The sequence below is a fragment of the Artibeus jamaicensis genome, unplaced genomic scaffold (assembly GCF_021234435.1).
Source record: "Artibeus jamaicensis isolate MK-2021 breed Jamaican fruit bat unplaced genomic scaffold, CSHL_Jam_final contig_2002, whole genome shotgun sequence".
Classification (NCBI taxonomy): Eukaryota; Metazoa; Chordata; class Mammalia; order Chiroptera; family Phyllostomidae; genus Artibeus; species Artibeus jamaicensis.
Window position 1 is genome coordinate 610,194 of NW_026521408.1, and position 12,222 is coordinate 622,415.

Here is a 12,222-nt window from a genome sequence, read left to right on the forward strand (position 1 = left end):
CTAGGAGGAATGGAAAATCATCAGGCAGGAAAACTGCAAGATGGGAAACTACCTGCCTGGGAAACTGCCTGCCGACCCTACCCAGGACAAACAGATGCTCAACTAAGACTGGGGTCTTGGGTCGGCCTAGCTGGCATAACAGGATGCAGCTTTAACCTCAGGCTTGACAAGATGTATCAAGAACACTGGTTAGCAGAAACGGTACCCAGCAACCAGCTCTAGCCAATCAGACTCTTACACCCCAATCAGTGACACTTCGCGGGGTTTTGTGCTTAAAAAACCCCGCCCTAAAAGATGCCTTCTCTTCCCCCCCCCCCCCCGCCCCCGCACTGCTCTGCTCCCTGGCCCCACTCTGCCCTGAGAACCCCTGCAGAAGCTCTGAGGTAGCCACCTCTTTTGACCACTCCCCTGCCTTCCTCTCCCGGGTAGTCTTCTTCATTTTTGAAGCCAGTGGCATCGTGGCTTCCCTCCTGGGCTCTCTGAGAATGGTGGGAGTGAAGCTGGTAGGGAGCCACCCAGATTTCCAGCAGGAGCTAAGCAGAGGGGTCCAGACTCGGGGTCAAGTTTACCATGAGAGGGTGTGGACCATGTCTAAGGGTTGCCCCAGCACTCAGTACTATGAGTAATAAGCATCTACAGGCATTTTTCTTAGAAGTAGACGTACACCAGTGTCAGGGAACAGCTGCCACCAACAATATATCAGCAACACCTTCATTTCTGTTTTTTCAAAAAAAAGTAAGAATTGATCAATATCAAGGAACAGATGCCATGGGATTAGAAGAAAAAAATCAATCAGCACTTAGAAAATGACCCTAGAAGCAATGAGGACACATATTCCAGAAGGCTATATGGATTTAATGCCTTGTATTAACAAAGCTGGCTGTGAATGTCTTAATGAAAGTGGTGAGCATGGATTTGACAACTGTTTACAAAAAGACATGACCTCCCTAGAATCTGATCGCAATGAATAGCCGCTCATTACTGTAGCATTCAATCAGCTTATTAACCTTTATTCAATGAAATTTCAAGGGCCAGATAATGGTCAGGGTCCTAAATTCATAAACATTTTTATCATTCTACCACATCTATGGATTTGGAAGAAGCAGAAAGAAGTGAACAAACTCAAGCTCTGGAACAGAGGATGATAGTAAAGAAGATAGCATTACTTCACTTCGTTATGTTACGTTTCAGAGCATTAACAGTGTAACTATTTGTTCAGTCAAACCAAAGAGAAGAAGAAACCACAAGAATTTCATATTTTGCCCTGGCTGGTGTAGCTCAGTGGATTGAACATGGGCTGTGAACCAAAGAGTTGCCGCTTTGATTCCCACTTGGGGCACATGCAGGCCAGGTCCCCAGTGGGGGCCATGTAAGAGAAAAGCACACATTGATGTTTCTCCCCCTCTCTTTTTCCCTCCCTTCCTCTCTCTTTAAATATGAGTAAATAAAATCTTTTTAAAAAGAATTTCATATTTTACTTTCATTGGTACTCCAATCCAGGCAACAAATATGAATGACTTCAAATGAATAGTGACCAAAAAAAAAAAAAAGAAAGAAAGTCACTAAGGTACAAAAGATACTGGAAGGCCACATGGCAATCAGACCCATGGCTTCTGGATGACTGCTCAGTTCTCACCAGAGACTGTCAAAATTCCCTTCATTGCCATTACCAATAAATCATTGCTTTTGTTCCAAAGAGAGCATTAATTTCTCTCATCATCTTGTTACATGAAATTGTGAATAAAAGTCACTACTTTGACGAACTTAATTTCTGTCCTTCTAAATAAGTATTTTCTCTTTTCATTCCTTTGTAAATTGGCTGACTTGATTTTAGAAGAAACTGAAGTGTCAGGTAGCATATTAAGCTAAAGCTCATTTCTCTTTTCGGAGGAGCCAAACTGATCTAGGGAATGAAGGAGCCGTGTGCCCTCACGTGTGGACATGCAGAGCAAGTTCTGATCAGTGCATTGGAGCAGCTGACCATGTTCAAATGAGTAAAATCTTATATTTGCTGAACAGCAGTTGGGTGCGTGGGCTATAGAAATTTCTCAACTATAAACTACCAGAAATGAAACAAGTGTAGTGAGATTTAACCGTCCTCACCTAAAATGTGTAGCTGATGAGACCACATATTTGAATTCTTTCTGGATGAACTTTAAAAATTGGAGTCAGCCATTTGCTTATGAAAAGAGGTGTGTTGAAATTCGACAGTAAGAGAAAATACAGAATTCAGAATTCATGAAGCAACATGAATTAATACCCTTTAATCAAGTATTTATTTTTGTAACTACCAAAAGTCACAGTATAAATATTCAGAGAACTTGATTTAAGGTTGAAAATGAATTGGTCAAATGTATATGTTTAAAAGGTCTTTCATAAAAGGCTGGCAAAACAAAACATCTGTTCATTATTGCTTTTTTAAAGCTTGAAACTGTAATCTATGAAGTATGGTAAATCTAATGTTTTAATTATTTTTAAGGTTGAAATGTAATATTTTAATTTCTCTAAGTATTTTTAAAATTCAGTGTTTGAAAAGAGTATGTAAGACCAATAGTTTTAATTCTGTTAATTAAATAGTACATTTGAGGGTATTTTTGTCTAGGAGTATGGTGGAAATACCATTTTGCCTTGGGGAGACCAAAGTATTTATGCACATTTATGAAAACAATTAACATGTCAGTTTTTTGTGTTAAATTTTGTCACTTTCTGGAACCCCAGTGTCATTAGATAATGTTTAGTTCCTCTGTATGTGAGCACATTAACTGGTCTGTGGTGATTTCTGTGTATCATATGTATTTTATTTTTATGTTGCCTTGGGTCAAGTGAACACAGAAGGCCAAGAAATAAAGGTTTATAACACTCACCCCCCCCAACACACACACCTGCCCTAAGAACAACCGAACAAGTCTTGGTTGGTTCCACTTTCTCCTTTCCCCCGTGAGTGCCAACCCCCCTTGTCTGGCTCCACTTTCCCTTCTAATTCCCCTAATAAACCCTGCTCCTTGACTTGCTGTGTTCATCTGGTTTCTTGAGCAACTCCAACCTACCAGTGAATATTTAAACACTTTATTACGTCAGAGCAAAGAGAAAAGCAAGAATCAAGAGCATACATCACCAGAAAGGAAATCACCAACAGCCAAACACAGACACTGGGGAATCCCAGAGATAGCATTTGGGGGCTGACTGGGAAAAGCTCCAGGTGAAGTGTCCTTCCCTTAGGTGAGATTCCAAAGTCTCACTGTGGGGGGCTATGGTTAAATATGTTTTAGACAAAAGTGGCTACACTCTAAGGGCCTTGTATGACTTGACTAACCAACTGGTCCCTCTGGGAGAAGGGCTAGTTGTCCCTGAAGGAACAGTTAAAGACCAAAGGTACTAGTCTTCCAGGGAGAAGGACCAGTTCTCCCTGAGAGATAGCATGCCTATATTTCACTCTTCCAATGAAGGTCACAGCTCAGACGTAAACAGGGAGGATCCTCAAGGTCCCTTTAACTGGTGAAGAATGTGGAAGTGTTCCGGCCAAGATAGAGGTGTAGGTAGACACTGTATCTCCTTGCACAACCAGAAGAAGGACAACCACAATTTTAAAGCAAAAAACAATCAGAACTGACAGAAAATCCAATGGGATAGAAGTCTGATAACAAAGGAGTTAAAGAAGCCACATTCATCCAGACTGGTAGAAGGGGCGGAGTCAGGGAGCTGGGGCGGAGAGGACTTGCAGCAAGGCCACTTGGACCCAGTGAGGTGGTGGCTGCTAGATTGGGTGGACCCACATTGGCTCACAGATAAATCAGGAAAAACAACTGGGGAGTGGGACAGACCACACAACTGAGGGTCCCAGACCCAGGATATAAAGCCTCAAACTGTGGATTGAAAACATCTGTGAAAGTAGGAACAGCAGTGGGAGAAACTCCCAGCATCACAGGAGAGTTGTTGGAGAGACCCACCCACATGGGAATGAGCACCAGAAAGGCCCAATTTTCTTGTGAGAAGTGAGGGGAGTGATTAAAATCTGGCAGAGAGCAGAGCAAGTGCCATTGTTCCCTCTCTGACCACTTCTGCACATACAGCATCACAAGGCCACAACATGGGTTGCCCCGCCCTGGTAAACACCTAAGGTTCTGCCCTTTAGTAGGTAACAGGTGCATCAAGACAAGAAAAAATGGCCCAAATGAAAGAACAGATCAAATTTCCAGAAAAAATACAACTAAGCAATGAAGAGACAGCCAACCCATCAGATGCATAGTTCAAAACACTGGTAATTGGGATGCTCACAGAATTGGATGAATTTGGGCACAAATTATATGGAAAAATGAAGGCTATGCTAAGTGAAATAAAGGAAAATGTACAGGGAACCAATAGTGATGGAAAGGAAACCGGGACTCAAATCGATGGTATGGACCAAAAGGAAGAAAGAAACATCCAATCAGAAAAGAATGAAGAAATAAGAATTCAAAAAAAAAATGAGGAGAAGCTTAGAAAACTCCAGGACATCTTTAAATGTTCCAACACCCAAATTATATGGGTACCAGAAAGAGAAGAGGAAGAGCAACAAGTGGAAAAGTTATTTGAACAAATAATAAAGAACTTCCCCAATCTGTCAAAGGAAATAGATTTCCAGGAAGTCCAGGAAGCTCAGAGAGTCCCAGAGAAGTTGGACCCAAGAAGGAACACACCAAGATACCCAAGATTTAGTTATCCAAGATTACCCAAGATTAAAATTAAGGAGAGAATCTTAAAAGCAGCAAGAGAAAAGGAAACAATTACCTACCAAGGAGTTCCCATCAGACTGTCAGCAGATTTCCCAAAACAGACTTTACAGGCAAGAAGGGGCTGGAAAGAAGTATTCCAAGTCATGAAAGGAAAGGACCTACATCCAGGATCGCTTTATCTAGCAAAGCTTTCATTTAGAATGGAAGGGTAGGTAAAGTGCTTCCCAGATAAAGTCGAGTTGAAGGAGTTCATCATCACCAAGCCCTTATTATATGAAATGTTAAAGAGATTTATCTAAGAAAAAGAAGATAAAAAATATGTACAGTATACTGACAGCAAACTCACAATTATTAACAACCACACCTAAAGCAAAAACAAAAGCAAACTAAGCAAACAACTAGAACAGGAACAGAATGACAGAAATGGAGATCACATGGAGGGTGATCAACAGGGGAGTGGGAGGAGGGGAGAGGAGGTAAAGATATGTAGAATAAGTAGCATAAATGGTAGGTAGAAAATAGACAAGGGTAGGGTAAGAATAGTACAGGAAATGGAGAAGCCAAAGAACTTATATGTATGACCCATGGACATGAACTAAAGTGGGGGAATATGAGTAGGAGGGGCTGTGCAGGGTGGAGGGGAGTGAAGGGGCAAATGGGACAACTGTAACAGCATAATCAATAAAATATATTTTAAAAAGAATGTGGAAGCTTGTGTTCTGAATCATGGGCATGGAGCAGTTGAGTGTAGGGCAACCTCACACTCCTGAAAGCATGGGTACGGATATGCCAGTCTATACAGCATAGCGTGACTCAGACACAGTCATTATCACCAGCAGAGCAGCCTGTTAGTCCAAATCACCACTGATGAGCAGGAACAACCATGCCTACTGACAACTTATCCAATTTTATCAGTGATTGTTTCTCATTCTGGCAAAGGGGCTGATTTAAATTGCCTCGAATCCTTCAGATTGCTAAAATAGAACAATTTTTTTTTAATGCAAGGCTGATCTTTAAACAGAAGGAAGTGTGGGGCAGGGAGGCAAAGGATAATTGCCAAGCACCACAAACTAGAGAGAACCGAACACTGGCACCATGCATGTTTGAGCGATGCCCTGGGACAAGTGTGGTCCCAATTCCCTTAATCAGAAACAAGACTTTGAATCCTTACAAGGAGGGTAATTGAGACGGAGAACAAGTCTAAATGCAATACGTGGTTCCCAAATCCCTCTGCACACAACCCAGTGAGTTAGGAAAACCTCACCCAGTGGCACTAGGTAAAAGTTTCTCCAAGAATTCAGAACCCCAGGTCTTCTCTTCATCAAGGTGGGGTTTCAGTTTATATCATCCTAGTGTTACTGTGGAGACAAAAGTTAAGGGACTCCACCTCCTTTGTTTTTGCAGGCACCTTGCTCACAAGAGAGTTCAAGCAAGAGACAACAAATATAGAGAAAATGAGATAGTAAGTTTATTAATGAAATACACTCAAGCATGAAGCTGTAAGTGGGCACCCAGCTAAAGCAGGAGACAGCCAGGAAGAAGGAAATTGTGGAGGTGCCCCAGGGCTAAGATAAAGGACACTGATACAAGACAGAGACCCGTTCTAAAACCGGTTTTTCCTGCTTTCTGAAAAAGCACTGATTCATGGTGAATCATTAATGCACCTGCACAGAAGAGGCTATGTAACCCCTGCTTCATTAAAAGCCATTACCGAGTTAACTCCACCTGCTATTAAGCAGCAGCTTTGCTTCTCTTTAGAAATGGCAGGATTCTATAGGATTTGGATCCCCAACTTTGGGCTAATTGCCAAAACTTTGTACGTAGCTACTAAGGAGCCAGACACGGAAGCCATTATATGGCAAAAGGAATGTGATCAGGCTTTTAATAAAATCAAGCAGGCCCTAGTCGAGCACCTGGCCTTAGGCATCTCTAAGTTAAACAAGCCTTTCCCTCTATACATTGTGGAGAAGCATGGAACAGCGTTAGGGATCTTGGTCCAACAACTAGGGAATGAATGTCAACTAGTTGCATATTTCTCTAAAACACTGGACACTGTAGCAACTGGGTAGCCTCCGTGTCTAAAAAAGTAGTTGCAGCCACAGGCATGCTAACCAAGGAAGCTACTAAGTTAACTCTCAGACCGAAGTTAGATGTCTTAACTCCGCATGAGGTATGAGTATTAGCAATGAAAGGGCACCTCTGGCTTACAGGAAATGGACTGAACAAATATCAGGCCCTTCTTCTGGACAATCCAGAAGTAACTCTAAAGACGTGTTGTAATACCTTAAATTCAGCCTCCTTAATGCCTACAAAATCATCCCCAGATTTGACTTATTCCTGATCAGAGATTATTAATCTTACTCACTCCAGCAAGACTGACTTGCTAGACCCACCCTTAGACAACCCTGATGACAAATGGTTCACTGATGGGAGCGAAACCCTCCTTTGTGCTTCCATATGACCCGCTAGAATTAGAGTCATTTAATTACTCCAGTATCTCTCTTAAACTCAACAGTACTATAGGATCCACCCCATGTTATAATAATAATCATACCAGCACCATTAACCCATTTGAAGCCCTGGCCTCTCTTTCAAGTTCCAGCTTTCTAGAGAATCATTCTGAGGAAGAATTTTCAAACTTTGGAGTTGGTCACAAATAGTATGCTACCTGAATTATGATTCTAACTGCATTCTTAATAGTACCCATTGCTGCTTTGACAAAACTCATAATGCAGATACCAACAATACTTTGAAATATGTTAGTTGGAAACTGAACCAACCCCGTCAAGGGGTATTGGCAAAATTTCTACCACCTACTGCAGGAGAGGAAAATCAGGGAGATATGCTGGGACCCCTTAAGGAATGCCTTTCCCCCTTGCCATACGCCCTCCTTAACAAATATAACTCAGCAATGCCACAGTCATTACAGCACCCCTGGGCCTCGTCTGGCTATGTGGGATTCCTAGTAACTGGCTAGCAGATCATTCAGAACTTCAAGAAGCTATTGCTTATACACATCTCAGCATCTCTAAACATAGGGGCGACTAGAGCTTAGGGACTTGGCACCTCAAGACCTTACTATTATAAACATAACTTAGGGTCCTGGAAACCTATCTCTTAGCAGAAGAACAACAACAACAAGCTTTTTGGTCTAGTAGTAGTTAGAGCTGCTGCCACTGTAGCTGTTGGTAGCCTCCTGGGGAGGCTTTGTCTACAATGAGGCTACCCTAAGGGAACTCACTAAGATTATAGAAGAAGTCTCCAAAAATACCATCAATATCGATCCAATAGCTGGACTATCAAGATCAGTAGATTCACTGCCAAATGTAGCCATGGATAACCACCTCACCCTTGACTATCTTCTAGTAGAACAGGGTGGGGTATGTACTGTTACCAGTAAAACCTGCTGCACCTGGAATGGTTGAAACTAACATGAGGAAAATTTATGAACAGGCAGAGTGGCTACATACATATAGTTAGGGATACCCTAACCTCCTGGCTCCCTAGCTTAACATGGCTACTACCCCTCTTAGGTCCCTTAATAACCTTGCTGCTCTTATTACTTTTAGGACCTTATTTGTTTTATTTAATTGTTAAATTTGTATCTTCTAGACTTAAGCAGTTCCACATCAAACTGATGATGCTCCAGAGTTTCCAACCACTTCCTGACAGAGATATTGAAGCTGACCAACATGCAGCATCTGTGATGGCTTCAAGGAGTTCCTCTTCAACCTGTAGATAGAATAGTGTGAGAGTTTCATGGTTCTTGATAGGCAGAGACTACTGCCCCATCTAAGCCAGAGGAAGTTACAGAAGAATGATCTTCACCCTTCAACAACCCTCAAAAGATTTTTGAGAACCATGTCTCTCAGGGGGGAAGTTGAAGCAGGAGATAGTCAGGAAGACAAAGACCCTGTTCTAAGACCACTTGTTCCCACTTTCTGGAAAAGCACTGAATCATGGTGAATCATTAATGTACTTGCACAGAAGATGCCACATGACCCCTGCTTCGTTATAACAGCATTGTAATAAATTAGCATTGTAGGATCCTCTTCCCTGGTGGCCAGTCACAGAAAATCATTGGATACCACATGCACAGTAGTGTTAAAGTAATATAACTACTTGTACATGTGCCATAAGACCTCATCAAAACTAGCCAGGAAATATTTGCCTTATAGGAATAGAGTCCCTCCAGTCTCTGAGTTTAATCTCTGCTCAGAGTTGGCCTACTCCCATGTTCTATGGAGTGTACTTTCACTTAATTGCTTTCTCCCTCTCTGCTATGAACTCTCTGTGTTTGTTTCTTGGTCCATGATCACCAAGAACCTGGTTACCTGTGCCCACCTGTGACAAGGCTAGCCTGATTACCCCAACTGTTAGGACTTTAGGGGTATTATGCTTGAAGCCAGCTTCTGGGCTCCCTCTCCTCCTCCCCTCTTTAGTCCTTGGGATTAATACACAATTCCAAAGGCGTTCTTTCCCAGATAGTAGAAACAATTCATACAGAATTTCAAAGGCTCCCCTCCTCCTGTCCTATCATAGATTTTCTTGTGATTTGTGGAACACCTGGCAATCTTATTGGACCAGGCTCAGAGCTGCTTAGTTAGTGGGTGAGATATATCTACCTCCCCCTCCCTGTCTTGGCTTACCATCTATCCTGCCTAGCACTAGTATCCCCAAGCCACAATATCACAAAAAAAATTGGCTGCAAAAAGGGTCTGTAAGGACTTTCACAATGAAGCCACAGGAGATTCTCATGAATGAAGCAAGCCCTACTAAGCTCAAGCTTGTAATTAAACTGACAAAATATAGTGATCAAAAGTCCTCAAACAGAATGAGTGGCAAAATTGAAGCTATAAGTATTTGAGATGAAAACATGACCATATGAAAGAAAATGGAAAAGTATGCTGAACCCTGTAAAAATACAAAACGATGAGTCAAATATCTAAAAAAGAGCAAACTCCTGTTTTAAAATAAAGGAGGTGTATGAAAACTAGCAAATAGAACTTCCAGAAATAAAAAATATATAGCATTTTAATTGGAAGGCCCACCAAAAAAGTGAAATAACAATATACACAAGTCCAGAGAGATTTGGTAGAATTGAAAGTTGCATCTGAGATAAATGAACAGATCAACCTTGCTCCCAGGAGTCGGAGACATGGGAACCAGCAGAAAATCCACCATGCTAACAGGTGTTTCAGGGGAGAAAAGGCAAGGGGCCACACTCAAAGAGATGTGAACAGACAATTTTTTAATATATCTTCAGATTCAAGGAATTGAAGTCCAAAATAGTAGGAATCAATAGAAATCCAAAGTTTTTAGTGAACCAAAAAGTAAAGAAAAGAGGAAGTCTCTTTTAAATGGCAACTTGGCATGCTTTAAAATTGTCATCGACCACGTTGTGGCTGAGACATCTCTCCTTTGTCATGCACTACAGATGAACTTCCTTCCTGTCTTCCACCTGACATACTCAGAGAATAGCCCGACTGGCAATGAGTTGGGAATTTGAGTGGAGGGAAGCTTTCTGAAGGCAGATGGAATGGAAGGAGAGAGGTAGAAAAGGTAGATGGGAAGGTGAGGCCTGCAGGAAGGAAGATGTTAGAGAAAAGGGGGCAGCTTTTCTGACTCCAGGGAGCTTCTGAGGCTGGTATAAGGAAAGAATAACACCATGTATCGGGCAGGGGCAGACTAGGGAAAAAGAGCAGTTTTGTGATTATCAATTTCTTATTACAGGGAAAGTGGCTTTCCTCTGTGCTATACTCATGTTCTATTTGGGTTATTAATGGTCTTTATTCCCACCTTTCTATAGGCGGAGGCTGGATGATTGCTGCACCTTTACTTTGCACCCCATTTCACAATGGAGAAAGTGTAGCTGTTTTCACTCAAGCTTTTTTATCCAAATCAACCAGGATGGTTTTCTGTGGGAACATATCAGCACAACTATTTGTCATAGTTATGTCATTTCTTGCCCTGGCTGGTGTGGCTCAGTGGATTGAGAACTAGACTGAGGACCAGCCAAAAGTTATGTCATTTGCCCTATTTGGGCCATGAACACAGGGTTCATTCTCACATTCAAATTTATCCACACAATACCAATATTGTTGCCCCACCCACCATAAAGTTTACCCATTTTATTTATTTATTTATTTGTTTATTTATAATATATTTTATTGATTATGCCATTACAGTTGTTCTATTCCCCCCTTCATTCCCCTCCACCCTGCACAACCCCTCCCCTGCCATCCCCCCTTTAGTTTATGACCACGCGTTTCAAGTTCTTTAGATTCTATATCTCCCCTACTATTCTTGCCCTCACCCCTATCTATTTTCTACTTACCATCTATGCTACTTATTTTCTGTACCTTCTCCCCCCTTCTCCTCCTCCCACTCCCCTGTTGCTAACCCTCCATGTGATCTTCATTTCTATGGTTCTGCTCCTGATCTACCTATCCTCTTAGTTTGCTTTTGTTTTAGGTGTGGTTGTTAATAACTCTGAGTTTGCGGCCCTTTCACTGTTCATCTTTTTTGTCTTCTTTTTCTTAGATAAGTCCCTTTAGCATTCCATATAACAAAGGCTTTGTGATGATGAATTCCTTGAATTTGATCTTATCTGAGAAGCACTTTATCTGTCCTTCCATTCTAAATGAAAGCTTTGCTGGGTAGAGCAATCTTGGATGTAGGTCTTTGGATTTCATGGCTTGGAATACTTCTTTCCAGCCCCTTCTTGCCTGTAAGGTCTCTTTTGAGAAATCAGCTGACAGTCTGATGGGAACTCCTTTGTAGGTGACTGTCCCCTTAGCTCTTGCTGCTTCTAGGATTCTCTCCTTCATTTTAATCTTGGCTAATGTGATGATGATGTGCCTTGGTGTGTTCCTTCTTGGGTCCAACTTCTTTGGGACTCTCTGAGCTTCCTGGATTTCCTGGAAGTCTATTTCCTTTGCCAGATTGGGGAAATTCTCCTTTATTATTTGTTCCAATAAGTTTCCCACTTGTGGTTGTTCCTCTTCCCCTTCTGGCACCCCTATAATTCTGATGTTGGAACATTTAAAGATGTCCTGGAGGTTCCTAAGTCTCTCCTCATTTTTTTGAATTCTTGTTTCTTCATTCTTTTCTGTTAGGTCATTTTTTCCTTCCTTCTGGTCTACTCCCTTGATTTGAGTCCCAGTTTCCTTTCCATTACTATTGGTTTCCTGTGCATTTTCCTTCATTTCAATTAGTTTAGCCTTCATATGTTCCTCTAATTTGTGACTAAAATCCACCAGTTCTGTGAGGATCCTGATCACCAGTGTTTTGAACTGTGCATCTGAAAGTCTGGCTATTTCTTCATCATTTGGATTTATCAGCTCTGGGGCTCTAAGTTGTTCTTGAGCCATGTTTTTATCTGTTTGTGGCTGTTAGGTATGAGGAGCGGAGCCTTAGTTATTCACCAGGGCGGGGCCACCCAGGTTGCTGGTTTGTGACGCTGTATGTGGGGGCGGGTCAGAGAGGGACAATGGTGGTTTCCTCTGCC

The 12,222-nt window shown here is 41.8% G+C and overlaps 1 pseudogene; it reads left to right on the plus strand.

The window, feature by feature from the left end:
- The first annotated feature begins 485 nt into the window (after positions 1 to 485).
- Positions 486 to 1,566, plus strand: LOC119041286 (thioredoxin-like protein 1; annotated as a pseudogene).
- The last annotated feature ends 10,656 nt before the right edge of the window (positions 1,567 to 12,222 follow it).